Genomic DNA, 12,531 nt, shown 5'->3' with positions numbered 1-12,531 from the left:
TGATAAAGTACCAGGAACCTACCCATTTGTGTCCGAAGATTGGGTGGTAGTAGAAAGACACGTTAGAAAAGTGCTCAAACCCTGGTTAGATGGTCCATTCTGAGTGTTGCTGACCACAAATACAGTGAAGCTCAAAGAAAGCATAATTGGAGTCATTTGAAGAAAGTGTTGAGTCTGGAGACATGAAAGGATGTTGTTTCTTGTTCCCCTTTGTGTGAATGCTGACCCTGACTCAAAAGAATATGGATTTTAAATGAGATAGTAAATGAAAAAGTTGTGCAAAAGGAAGAACAAAGTTGTTACAGTCCGATACTTCTAGCCCAGTGATCCATTGATAGTATTGCCCAAAGATTCTCAGGGTTAATAGTTCTTGTGTTCACAATAGTTAATGGGCAGAAGAACTAGAGAATTGATATCATCATCATCGTTGTTTTAGTTTTGCTTGTACAAATTATCTGTTGTATTATTCCCTGTGTAAAGAAATTGTTCAGCAAGGCAGTTGACGAGGCCGTACCAAAGATGATTATGGGAGAATTGCATTAAGACTACGGTCAAGGAAAATCAGGAGCACTGATGACTTTCAGTCTCCCCCATTTGATGTCAGCGCAAATTAGGGTAAAATCATCTGACTTCCCCGTGCTCAAGTCCATTGTCATGGGAGGCTATTCATTAGGAATAAGTTTGTCATGGAAGCTGGCGAAAAGGATGTCGGAGCATTGGGACAGATGTTTAGGTTTAGGGAAAGAATAAGATTCAAGGGGGGACTGGTAGAGATGTGTGAATATATTTCTATCATGTAACTAGATTGATTTTCTTATGCAGTTACTTTAAGCTGCTTCTTCCTTATCTAAACAGTGCCTTTCCCTCCCCCCTTTGCTCCGAGCTGTCTGTATCTCAGCAGTAAGGAGAGGGTGGGGGGGGGGGGCACACAGTTGTGTGCTGAGCTCATCCTGACTTCTCCCACAGATGTGTGCAGAATGGGCTGTGGAAGAATGTTTGAGCCAATTACTTAGCTAGATGATTCACATATTAATTCAGTGTCTATAAAAAAGCACCTTTTTGAAGTGTCATATATGACGTGAGTGGTATTAATGTTCAGTAAGACGCCATTATAATATGGCGCCGATGCACAGATGTTTACATTAAGCTCACATACCAAAGTTTGTAAGATAGTGCTCACTGCGCAGACTCCAAGTGTTATCTCCTTTCTTCTTATATCTTTTTTCCTTCTTAGCCAATGAAATAATGGCATAAGCCTCAGGGCCCCCCGCCCCCGAAGATGTAAAACGGCTTTACTCATTGTAATAAACAAAGAGATTGTTTTTCCTTGTGTCAGCGTCTAGTCTCTCTGCCACTCGTGGATATTAACCCCTTGGAGTACCCTGATTTGGAGCACCAGAATGTATCTTAAATGCTTTAATTAAAGCAACTTCAACATCAAACCAGACACTTATCTGCAGACAGCTGTTTCAGGGTGATTTCCCTTTATCAGGGCAGTGTAGAGCACTTCTTACACTTACTAGTTGTAAGGAGGAATACTGAAGTACTCGATCAGTTCCCCAACAAAGGTCTCTCAGCCAGCCAAGCCAGTCTGAAGATCAGTGTCTGGTTTGGCTATAATCCTAAATTCTGTTTCAAGGCCTGTTTTAAAATGGTGGACATTGACTTATAGGGAAGCTGCTTTCCTACAGGTGGCGTATATACAGTGCATAATGATATTTATGTATGACAAACACATTGAACAGATTTATATTTTGCAACGTTTAAAATACATTAAAGGGGTTCTGCAGTTTGTTTAAACTGATGATCTATCCTCTGGATAGATCATCAGCATCTGATCGGCGGGGGTACGATCCCCGGGACCCCCGCCGATCAGCTGTTTGAGAAGGCAGCGGCGCTCCAGGAGCGCTGCGGCCTTCTCACTGTTTACCACAGGCCCAGTGACGTCACGACTAGTATCAACTGGCCTGGGCAGGGCTAAGCTCAATTCAATTGAACAGAGCTTAGCTGCGTCCAGGCCAGTTGATACTAGTCGTGATGTCACTGGGCCTGCGGTAAATAGTGAGAAGGCCGCAGCGCTACTGTAGCGCCGCTGCCTTCTCAAACAGCTGATCGGCGGGGTTACCTGGTGTCGGACCCCTGTTGATCAGATGCTGATGATCTATCCAGAGGATAGATCATCAGTTTAAACAAACTGCAGAACCCCTTTAATATAACCAAAAGACACAATATAAACATGATTTTTTAAAAATTTACACACATGAATATAAAATTTCTTAAAAATAATAATCACATTTTTTTAACTTTATTATACATATATTTAGTTCTAATACATATCAGCCACCAAAATAACAATGAGTATAATGTCTATTATGCACACGATAGTAAACATAATACAGATGGAGTTTACTGACATGACATATGTAATGATAGTGTTGAGAAATTATTAATGAGGCCAACTAACTTTATAAATGATGATGCGGATACTGACATACACTGCGTGCAGAATTATTAGGCAAATGAGTATTTTGACCACATCATCCTCTTTATGCATGTTGTCTTACTCCAAGCTGTATAGGCTCGAAAGCCTACTACCAATTAAGCATATTAGGTGATGTGCATCTCTGTAATGAGAAGGGGTGTGGTCTAATGACATCAACACCCTATATTAGGTGTGCATAATTATTAGGCAACTTCCTTTCCTTTGGCAAAATGGGTCAAAAGAAGGACTTGACAGGCTCAGAAAAGTCAAAAATAGTGAGATAGCTTGCAGAGGGATGCAGCACTCTTAAAATTGCAAAGCTTCTGAAGCGTGATCATCGAACAATCAAGCGTTTCATTCAAAATAGTCAACAGGGTCGCAAGAAGCGTGTGGAAAAACCAAGGCGCAAAATAACTGCCCATGAACTGAGAAAAGTCAAGCGTGCAGCTGCCAAGATGCCACTTGCCACCAGTTTGGCCATATTTCTGTGCTGCAACATCACTGGAGTGCCCAAAAGCACAAGGTGTGCAATACTCAGAGACATGGCCAAGGTAAGAAAGGCTAAAAGACGACCACCACTGAACAAGACACACAAGCTGAAACGTCAAGACTGGGCCAAGAAATATCTCAAGACTGATTTTTCTAAGGTTTTATGGACTGATGAAATGAGAGTGAGTCTTGATAGGCCAGATGGATGGGCCCGTGGCTGGATTGATAAAGGGCAGAGAGCTCCAGTCCGACTCAGACGCCAGCAAGGTGGAGGTGGAGTACTGGTTTGGGCTGGTATCATCAAAGATGAGCTTGTGGGGCCTTTTCGGGTTGAGGATGGAGTCAAGCTCAACTCCCAGTCCTACTGCCAGTTTCTGGAAGACACCTTCTTCAAGCAGTGGTACAGGAAGAAGTCTGCATCCTTCAAGAAAAACATGATTTTCATGCAGGACAATGCTCCATCACACGCGTCCAAGTACTCCACAGCGTGGCTGGCAAGAAAGGGTATAAAAGAAGAAAATCTAATGACATGGCCTCCTTGTTCACCTGATCTGAACCCCATTGAGAACCTGTGGTCCATCATCAAATGTGAGATTTACAAGGAGGGAAAACAGTACACCTCTCTGAACAGTGTCTGGGAGGCTGTGGTTGCTGCTGCACGCAATGTTGATGGTGAACAGATCAAAACACTGACAGAATCCATGGATGGCAGGCTTTTGAGTGTCCTTGCAAAGAAAGGTGGCTATATTGGTCACTGATTTGTTTTTGTTTTGTTTTTGAATGTCAGAAATGTATATTTGTGAATGTTGAGATGTTATATTGGTTTCACTGGTAAAAATAAATAATTGAAATGGGTATATATTTGTTTTTTGTTAAGTTGCCTAATAATTATGCACAGTAATAGTCACCTGCACACACAGATATCCCCCTAAAATAGCTAAAACTAAAAACAAACTAAAAACTACTTCCAAAAATATTCAGCTTTGATATTAATGAGTTTTTTGGGTTCATTGAGAACATGGTTGTTGTTCAATAATAAAATTAATCCTCAAAAATACAACTTGCCTAATAATTCTGCACTCCCTGTACATATATTTCTAAAATTGGAACATTATATTAATGAGGTATTAGTACATATTTCACATACCATGTTCAAAACAATATATGTCAGCAAAATATGTAAGCGCGCAACCCACTGTCAAGGGTCCTCTTTATCTTGCGAGTCCCTAACTAAAAAATACAAAAACTAACCAAAAAAAACACCATCCAGGTTTTTAACAAAAAAAATACATTTTATATCTGGCAATTACAACCTTCCACATGTCGAGTATTGCTGCTGGAAAGGGACAGAACTGAGAGGGGACATAAAATAATTCGAAAATAACTCGCTCACTCTCAGTCCAGCAGATCCTGATCTTCCAAGGTGGGAAGGGTCTCTTTCAGATGCCGACCTATCCACTTGGGCGTCTTCATGCGGTGTCGACTCTACACACTACACACGCTTTGATGACCACATTCACATTTTCGGGGGCCAGCTGCATGACAGAAATAAAAACACGCCATTTGCTAGAAAAAATTCCAAAGGCACACTCCACAAACCTTCTAGACCTACTTAAACAAGAATTAAAAGTGCACCTCTTTTCATCCAAACCTCGCCTAGGAAAGAGACGCATGAAGTTGGTAGAAAGGGCAAACCCCTCGTCCCCTACAGCCACATAAGGCGCAGGTGGACCAGAGGTGCCAGGAAGGTTTGCTGGCTGTGGTATGTCCAGTTGGTTGGACTGAAGCCACCGACCCATTCTGGAAGCCCTGAAGATGCAAGCATCTGCAGAACTTCCAGAGGACCCAATATCTACAATTATAAACCTGTAGTTTGTGTCAGCCAGGGCGAACAAAACTACAGAGAAAAACTGTTTATAATTATAGAATCGGGACCCTGAGTTCGGTGGCTTCTAATCTTAACCCGTATGTGCTTCCCATCAAGGGCACCTATACAATTTGGGAATTGTGCCCTCTTCAGAAATCCCTGGGCTATATCAAGCCACTGCTGCCTGGTTGGCTGTGGCAGCACCAAAGCTTTCAGTCTCAACCAAATGGTGGCACATGTAGCCCGTACCACGCCAGCAATTATCAAGGTCCCCATTCTAAACTCAAAATGTAAGGACAAATAAGAATTGCCATTCACCAGAAAAAAATTAGAAACAAACTTAATCACCAAGAATAAACAAACTATTACATTTTGAAAAAACGTTAGCATTACTTATAAGTATTTCATGGCAATGTGTCTGGTAAGTTGAAATAAAATTATACCATACAACAGGATTGGTATTCAAATACACAGCGAGAGGTTTGGTCTGGGAAAACAGGTATTTTCCTCCTAGCATGTGCTGCTGGGCTGATTTACAGCCAGGTAAGGTCAAATACCGGACTGGATTTTAAGTGCCGGTCCGGGTTTTGGTAGAACCTGGCTGTCCTTAAATAGCCAGCTGGGCTCAGAAGCGAGGTCTCTGTGTTGGGATCTGGGAGCCTTGTGTCTGGATGAAGTGTCGCTAATCCTGTCTACCAGAGTGAAACCCCACAATTGGTGGAGGATGCGGGTAAGAGCAGTAAGGCTGGCGTGAACGCCAATATTTTTGGTTTCTGCACTTTTCAGGCATGGTTGTATGTCGTACATTAAACCAGCTGTATCACAACTAGTGCCCCACAACAAAATGGAGGCTGTTGTGAAGGCCCTCATGGAAGCTAATCTGCAGCAGCGAAAGACAAACCTGCAGCAAAGTGAGGCTAATAAGCAGCAGCAGGAGACTAACCAGTTGCAGCTACAACACCTGATGGCTTTGCAGACAGCAGGAGCAACCCCGAGCATCCACGATGCCCGGAAAGCAGTCTGTGCCGCGATTTCTAAGATGACCCCTGCAGACAACATCGAAACCTACCTGGCGATGTACGAGAAAGTGGCCATCAGGGAAAAGCTACCCCATGACCAGTGGGCTGAGGTCGTCGCTCCATTCCTGGCATCCGATTCCCAGCGCGTGTATTTCGACTTGCCGGACAATCAAGCGGCCGACTACCAGAAAGTTAAGGGTGAGATTCTGGCAAGATTGGGGGTGAATGTGTTGGTCCGGGTGCAGCAGGTGCATCACTGGGGGTTCAACCCGGCTGAGCATGCAAGACCCCAGTATTACAACTTACTTCACCTCTTGCAAAAATGGCTACAGCCTGATGTGCTGAGTCCCACTGCTATGGTGGATCGTCTGTTAGCCGATATGTTCTGGAGGGCTTTGCCATACCCTCTCCAGCACTGGATCGGTCAGGTGTCTCCTGGCAATGCCCTTGAGATGGTGGACCTGGTGGAAGGCTATGAAGCTACCAGGAATCTAAAGGGTTCTGTCGGGAGGGGGGGTCGGCAAACCCCGGAAATCTCCACCCCAGGCCCGGAGATTTGAGTCGATAAAACCCGTCCGGGATGTACCCACGGCAGACCTGGCTCCGATAGTCTGCTGGCGGTGTCAGGAGCCTGGCAATGTAAGGGCTGACGGTCCCCATCGGGTTGAGCCCATGGACACTAACTATGGCTATCGTCAGTCGCTTTATGCCAGGATGCTGTGTGCAACAGGTACCCCAGAGTCTCTAGGTCACTTGCGCCAGGTGGAAGTGGGAGACACTCCGGCGGAGGCTCTGCTGGACTCAGGGAGTCTGGTTACCCTAGTGCGGTCCACTGAGTATACTGTCCGGAAAGTCGGGGTGATGTGCATCCATGGAGACTTAAAAGACTACCCCACTGCGCTGGTGTCTCTAACCACAGTGGCCGGTAGATGGACCCACGAGGTGGCTGTCGCCACAAATCTAGATTATGAACTCATAATAGGTAGAGACTTTCCGGGATTCCCAGCACTGTGGCCTGCTATGAGAGTGACTGATACCCATGAGACAGGGATAACCCTAGCAGAGTGGCCTGGCTCAGGGGGGAGACCAGAACCCTGGGAACCTGAGACCAAAGGGCCAGTGGTAGGGGTGACTGCCACTTCGGTGGAAGAGGGGGAGACAACCCCGCTAAGTGTGATGGTGGGAAAAGTGGAGGACTTGCCGCTGGGTCCTGAATTGGCAAACCTCAATGTCTCCGGGGATAATTTTGGTACCGCCCTACGTCGGTACCCAACCCTATCCCGCGCCTTGGAAAATGTGTTAATAGTAGATGGTGAACCACATCAACCTGGGACAGTCAGTGTTTCCCCGTTTTGTGGTTCATCAGGATATGTTGTATTGGGTAAACCAACTACGGGGTGAGCCTATTGAACAGTTGGTGGTCCCCAAGGCTTATTGCAAGCTTGTGTTAGATCTAGCCCCCCAACACGTTCTCGGGGCTCACCTGGGGCTTCAGAAAACTCAGGATCGTATTCTACAGCGGTTTTACTGGCCCAGCATATTCAAAGAAGTGGAAGAGTTTTTTAGGTCTTGCCCGACCTGCCAGATAACTAGCCCCCAGCCACATTTCCGTAGTCCCCTAGTACCTCTCCCAATTATCAAAGTACCGTTTGACCGAATAGCTATGAACCTCATAGGCCCAGTACCGAAGTCCGCCAGAGGGAATCAACACATCTTAGTCATTCTTGACTACGCCACTCAGTACCTGGAGGTGGTGCCACTGTGACATACCTCGGCCAAACTCATAGCTAAGGAGTTAATGGAGATGTTTTCCCGAGTGGGACTACCTAAAGAAGTTCTGACTAACCAAGGGGCCCCTTTTATGTCCAAGGTGATGAGGGAACTCTGTAAGTTGCTGCACATAAAACAACTACGGATGTCCATTTACCATCCGCAAACGGACGGTCTGGTAGAACGGTTTAACCAAATATAAAAAAATATGCTGAAAAAGGTAGTTTCTAAAGATGGGTAGGACTGGGGCCTCCTTCTGCCCTATGTCATGTTCGCAGTGCGAGAGGTACCCCAGGCCTCTACTGGGTTCTCGCCATTCGAACTGCTATATGGCAGACACATCGCGGTCTCTTGGACGTGGCCAAAGAGCTGTGGGTACAACAACCCACTCCACATAAAAGTGTCATTGAGTACGTTACCCAAATGCAATATCGGATAGAGACAGTGTTGCCTCTTGTTAGGGAGCATATGGAAGCAGCTCAGTGAGCCCAGAGTCGGCTCTATAATCGGCAGGCTTGGGTTCGGATCTTTAACCCGGGTGATCAGGATTTGGTTCTGGTGCCGACCATGGACAGTAAGTTCCTGGCTAGGTGGCAGGGACCCTACGAGGTACTCGAGAAAATTGGAGATGTAAACTACAAGTCACACCAGCCAGGGCGGCGAAAGCCGGAGCAGATTTACCATGTGAATTTACTCAAACTGTGGAAAGATAGGGAAACCTGTACAGAAGACAGCCCGCGGCCGGGTTTTTTAGGAGAAGAGGTACCGGCCCCTCTCTCTGATGCAAGAGAGGCGGCTGCCACAGTAAAAATTGCTGACAGCCTCTCCTCTAAATAGACTCAGGAGGCCAGGGAGTTCGTTAGTCGGAACACAGATGTGTTCTCGGACCTCCCTGAACGCACTTCCATAATCCAGCATGACATTGTCACTGAGCCTTAGGCAAAAGTCTGATTAAAACCATACAAGGTGCCCGAGGCTCGGCAACAAGCCATACCAGAGGAGGTGGAGCTAATGTTGTAGCTAGACGTCATTGAGGAGTCAAAAAGTGAGTAAGCCAGTTCTATAGTATTGATAGCCAAGCCGCCGGACGGGACGTTGCGGTTTTGTAACGACTTTTGAAAACTTAACAAGGTTTGCAAATTCGATGCGTATCCCATGCCTCTGGTTGATGAGCTCATCGAGAGGTTAGGACAAGCCCGGTATTTCTCTGTTTTGGACCTCACGAAAGGGTACTAGCAGGTGCCCTTAACGGGGGCTGCCAAAGAGAAAACTGCATTCATTACGCCTGAGGGGCTGTATCAATATAAGGTCTTACCCTTTGGTCTGCATGGCACCCCCACCACTTTTCAGCGACTAATGGACATTGTGCTTTGTCCACATCGTCGGTATGATTCGGCTTACCTGGACGATATTGTCATCCACAGTACTGACTGGGAAAGTCACCTACACAAAGTGCAGGCTGTTGTGGACTCCCTTAGGAAAGCTGGCCTAACCGCTAACCCCCAAAAAATGTGCGATAGGGATGGTTCGCTGGGATGATCGGACGGAAGAGGCTTTCTCCGCTTTGAAGTCGGCCCTGTGCGGGTCCCCGGTTTTGGTGACCGACTTCAAAACTGAGTTTATAGTACAGACCGATGCCTCCGAAATAGGCCTTAGTGCTGTACTGTCTCATGAAGTCAACGGGGAGGAGCATTCCGTTGTCTTCATCAGCCGTAAGCTCACCCCAGCCGAGACCAGGTATAGTATAGTGGAGAGAGAGTGCCTGGCTATCAAGTGGGCACTAGAATCTCTCAGCTATTATTTATTGGGGAGAAAATTCTGCATGGTGACTGACCACTCCCCTCTCAAGTGGATGAGCCAGGCCAAGGACAGAAATGCCCGGGTCACCCGATGGTTTCTCTCCCTACAAAACTTGAAGTTTTCGGTGGAACACAGGGCAGGCCGGTTACAGGGAAACGCGGATGCCCGTTCCCGGGTACACTGTCTGTCGTGTGTTAACCCCCTCATGGTTGAACTGGGTTGTATGTGACACAGTGAGAGGTTTGGTCTGGAAAAACAGGTATTTTCCTTCCAGCATGTGCTGCTGGGCTGATTTACAGCCAGATGAGGTCAAATACTGGACCGGATTTTAAGTGCCGGTCCGGGTTTTGGCAGCACCTGGCTGTCCTTAAATAGGCAGCTGGGCTCAGAAGCGAGGTCTCTGTGTTGGGATCTGGGAGCATTGTGTCTGGATGAAGGCTTGGTACCTGTTTGCCGTGAAAACAGGTTAGTGCTGCTATGCTCAAGGACTCTTTGAGGCAGAATTGCCGCATGGTGTGAATTACCACCAACACCGCAAGGTGACCTTTTGCTTGTTTATGACTGCTTGTTTTGTCACTTGCCTAAAGTGTCAATAAAACACTGAACCGTTTGATCCAAATAACTTGTTGCCTCTATACTGCGTCCGCTAATCCTGTCTACCATAGCGAAACATAGAAACATAGAATGTGTCGGCAGATAAGAACCATTTGGCCCATCTAGTCTGCCCAATATACTGAATACTATGAATAGCCCTTGGCCCTATCTTATATGAAGGATGGCCTTATGCCTATCCCATGCATGCTTAAACTCCTTCACTGTATTTGCAGCTACCACTTCTGCAGGAAGGCTATTCCATGCATCCACTGAGCTACTCTCTCAGTAAAGTAATACTTCCTGATATTACTTTTAAACCTTTGCCCCTCTAATTTAAAACTATGTCCACTTGTAGCAGTTTTTCTTCTTTCAAATATTCTCTCCTCTTTTACCTTGTTGATTCCCTTTATGTATTTAAAAGTTTCTATCATATCCCTCTGTCTCGTCTTTCTTCCAAGCTATACATGTTAAGGTCCTTTCAGGAGCGGGCTGGGCCGGGGGGCAGGGAGGCAATTGCCCCCCAGGCCGCCCTAAAAAAACGGCCGCTGGGCCGTCTTTAACAAAAAAATTTTTTTTTAATTTTTTTATTCCTCGCAGGGGCGGGCTGGGACGACCTCCCTAAAGCACTTAAAATGTCCGCTGTGCTGTCTGAGCACAGAGCAACCGATCCGGGACCAGGAAGCCGCGGTGAAGGCTTTGAAGTTTGTACTCACCGGCGCTTCCTGGTCCTCGGCTGTGTTTGTGCAGGGCTGCGCACAGGCGTAAGGCGGTTTGTGAGTGATGTCACACATCTGTGCGCAGCATTGCACAGCCGACAGCAGATCGCTGGAGCCTGGAGGAGAGAGGAGCTGAGTGGAGGAGGCGGAGCCCAGCCAGCGTCCATTCCAGTTCCAGGAGCAGAAGGAAAAGTGTTTTTTTTTAGGCTGATGCTGGACAATTACTCAATGGGGGGGGGGGGGGATGAATTGATGTGGAGAGGAGGAGAGGTTGCTTTGGTGGGGGGTGGGGGGCGGCAGGGGCTGATGAGACTGAGGCACTGGGACTGGGAGGCTGATGAGATCATGAGAGGCACTGAGGGGCAGATGGAGTGGCTGCTGGGGGCAGATGGAGGCACTGGGGGAAAATGAGAGGCATTGGGGGCAGATGGAGTGGCTGCTGGGGGCAGATAGAGGCACTGGGGGAGATGAGAGGCATTGGGGCAGATGGAGGCTGCTGGGGGCAGATGGAGTGGCTGCTGGGGGCAGATGGAGGCACTGGGGGGGAGATGAGAGGCATTGGGGCAGATGGAGGCTGCTGGTGGCAGATGGAGTGGCTGCTGGGGGCAGATGGAGGCACTGGGGGGAGATGAGAGGCATTGGGGCAGATGGAGGCTGCTGGGGGCAGATGGAGTGGCTGCTGGGGGCAGATGGAGGCACTGGGGGGAGATGAGAGGCATTGGGGGCAGATGGAGTGGCTGCTGGCGGCAGATGGAGGCACTGGGGGGGCAGATGGAGTGGCTGCTGGGGGCAGATGGAGTGGCTGCTGGGGGCAGATGGAGGCACTGGGGGGGAGATGAGAGGCATTGGGGGCAGATGGAGTGGCTGCTGGGGGCAGATGAAGGCACTGGGGGAGATGAGAGGCATTGGGGGCAGATAGAGTGGCTGCTGGGGGCAGATGGAGGCACCGGGGGGAGATGAGAGGCATTGGGGGCAGATGGAGTGGCTGCTGGGGGCAGATGGAGGCACTGGGAGGAGATGAGAGGCATTGGGGGCAGATGGAGGCTGCTGGGGGCAGATGGAGGCTGCTGGGGGCATATGGAGTGGCTGCTGGGGCAAATGGAGGCACTGGGGGCAGATGGAGGCACTGGGGGCAGATGAGGGGCTGATGATCATGAGAGGCTGCTGGGGGCTGATGAGAGGCACTGGGGGCAGATGAGAGGCTGCTGGGGGCTGATGAGAGGCATTGGGGCAGATGAGAGGCACTGGGCACAGATAAGAGGCACTGGGGGCAGATGAAAGGCTGCTGGGGGCAGATAAGAGGCACTGAGGGCAGATGAGAGGCTTCTGGGGGCAAATGAGAGGCACTGGGGGCAGATGAGAGGCACTGGGGCAGATAGAGTGGCTGCTGGGGGCCGATGAGAGGCACTGGGGCAGATGAGAGGCACTGGGCAGAAGAGAGGCTGATGGGGTGGATGAGAGGCACTGAGGGCTGATGAAGAGGCTGCTGGGGGCAGATGAGAGGCTGCTGGGGCAGATGAGAGGCACTGAGGGCTGATGAAGAGGCTGCTGGGAGCAGATGAGAGGCACTAGGGGTAGATGAGAGGTTGCTAGGGCAGATGGAGGCACTAGGGGCAGATGAGAGGCACTGGGGCCATATGGAGTGGCTGCTGGGGGCTGATGGAGGCACTGGGGGCAGATGTGGGGCTGATGATCATGAAAGGCTGCTGGGGGCTGATGAGAGGCTGCTGGGGGCAGATGAGAGGCACTGGGGGGAGATGAGAGGCATTGGGGGCAGATGGAGTGGCTGCTGGG

At 48.5% G+C, this 12,531-nt stretch overlaps 1 long non-coding RNA gene across 1 annotated transcript in view; it reads left to right on the top strand.

The window, feature by feature from the left end:
* The first annotated feature begins 681 nt into the window (after positions 1-681).
* Positions 682-12,531, top strand: part of LOC121001729 — a 28,951-nt gene continuing 17,101 nt past the window's right edge. The window contains exons 1-2 of the long non-coding RNA XR_005779121.1: positions 682-796; positions 4,844-4,848. This is a non-coding gene — a long non-coding RNA (uncharacterized LOC121001729). The remainder of the gene's footprint in view (positions 797-4,843; positions 4,849-12,531) is intronic.

Source organism: Bufo bufo, chromosome 5 (genome assembly GCF_905171765.1).
Source record: "Bufo bufo chromosome 5, aBufBuf1.1, whole genome shotgun sequence".
In the NCBI taxonomy this organism is placed as follows: domain Eukaryota; kingdom Metazoa; phylum Chordata; class Amphibia; order Anura; family Bufonidae; genus Bufo; species Bufo bufo.
This window is presented reverse-complemented; position numbering and strand designations above follow the sequence as displayed.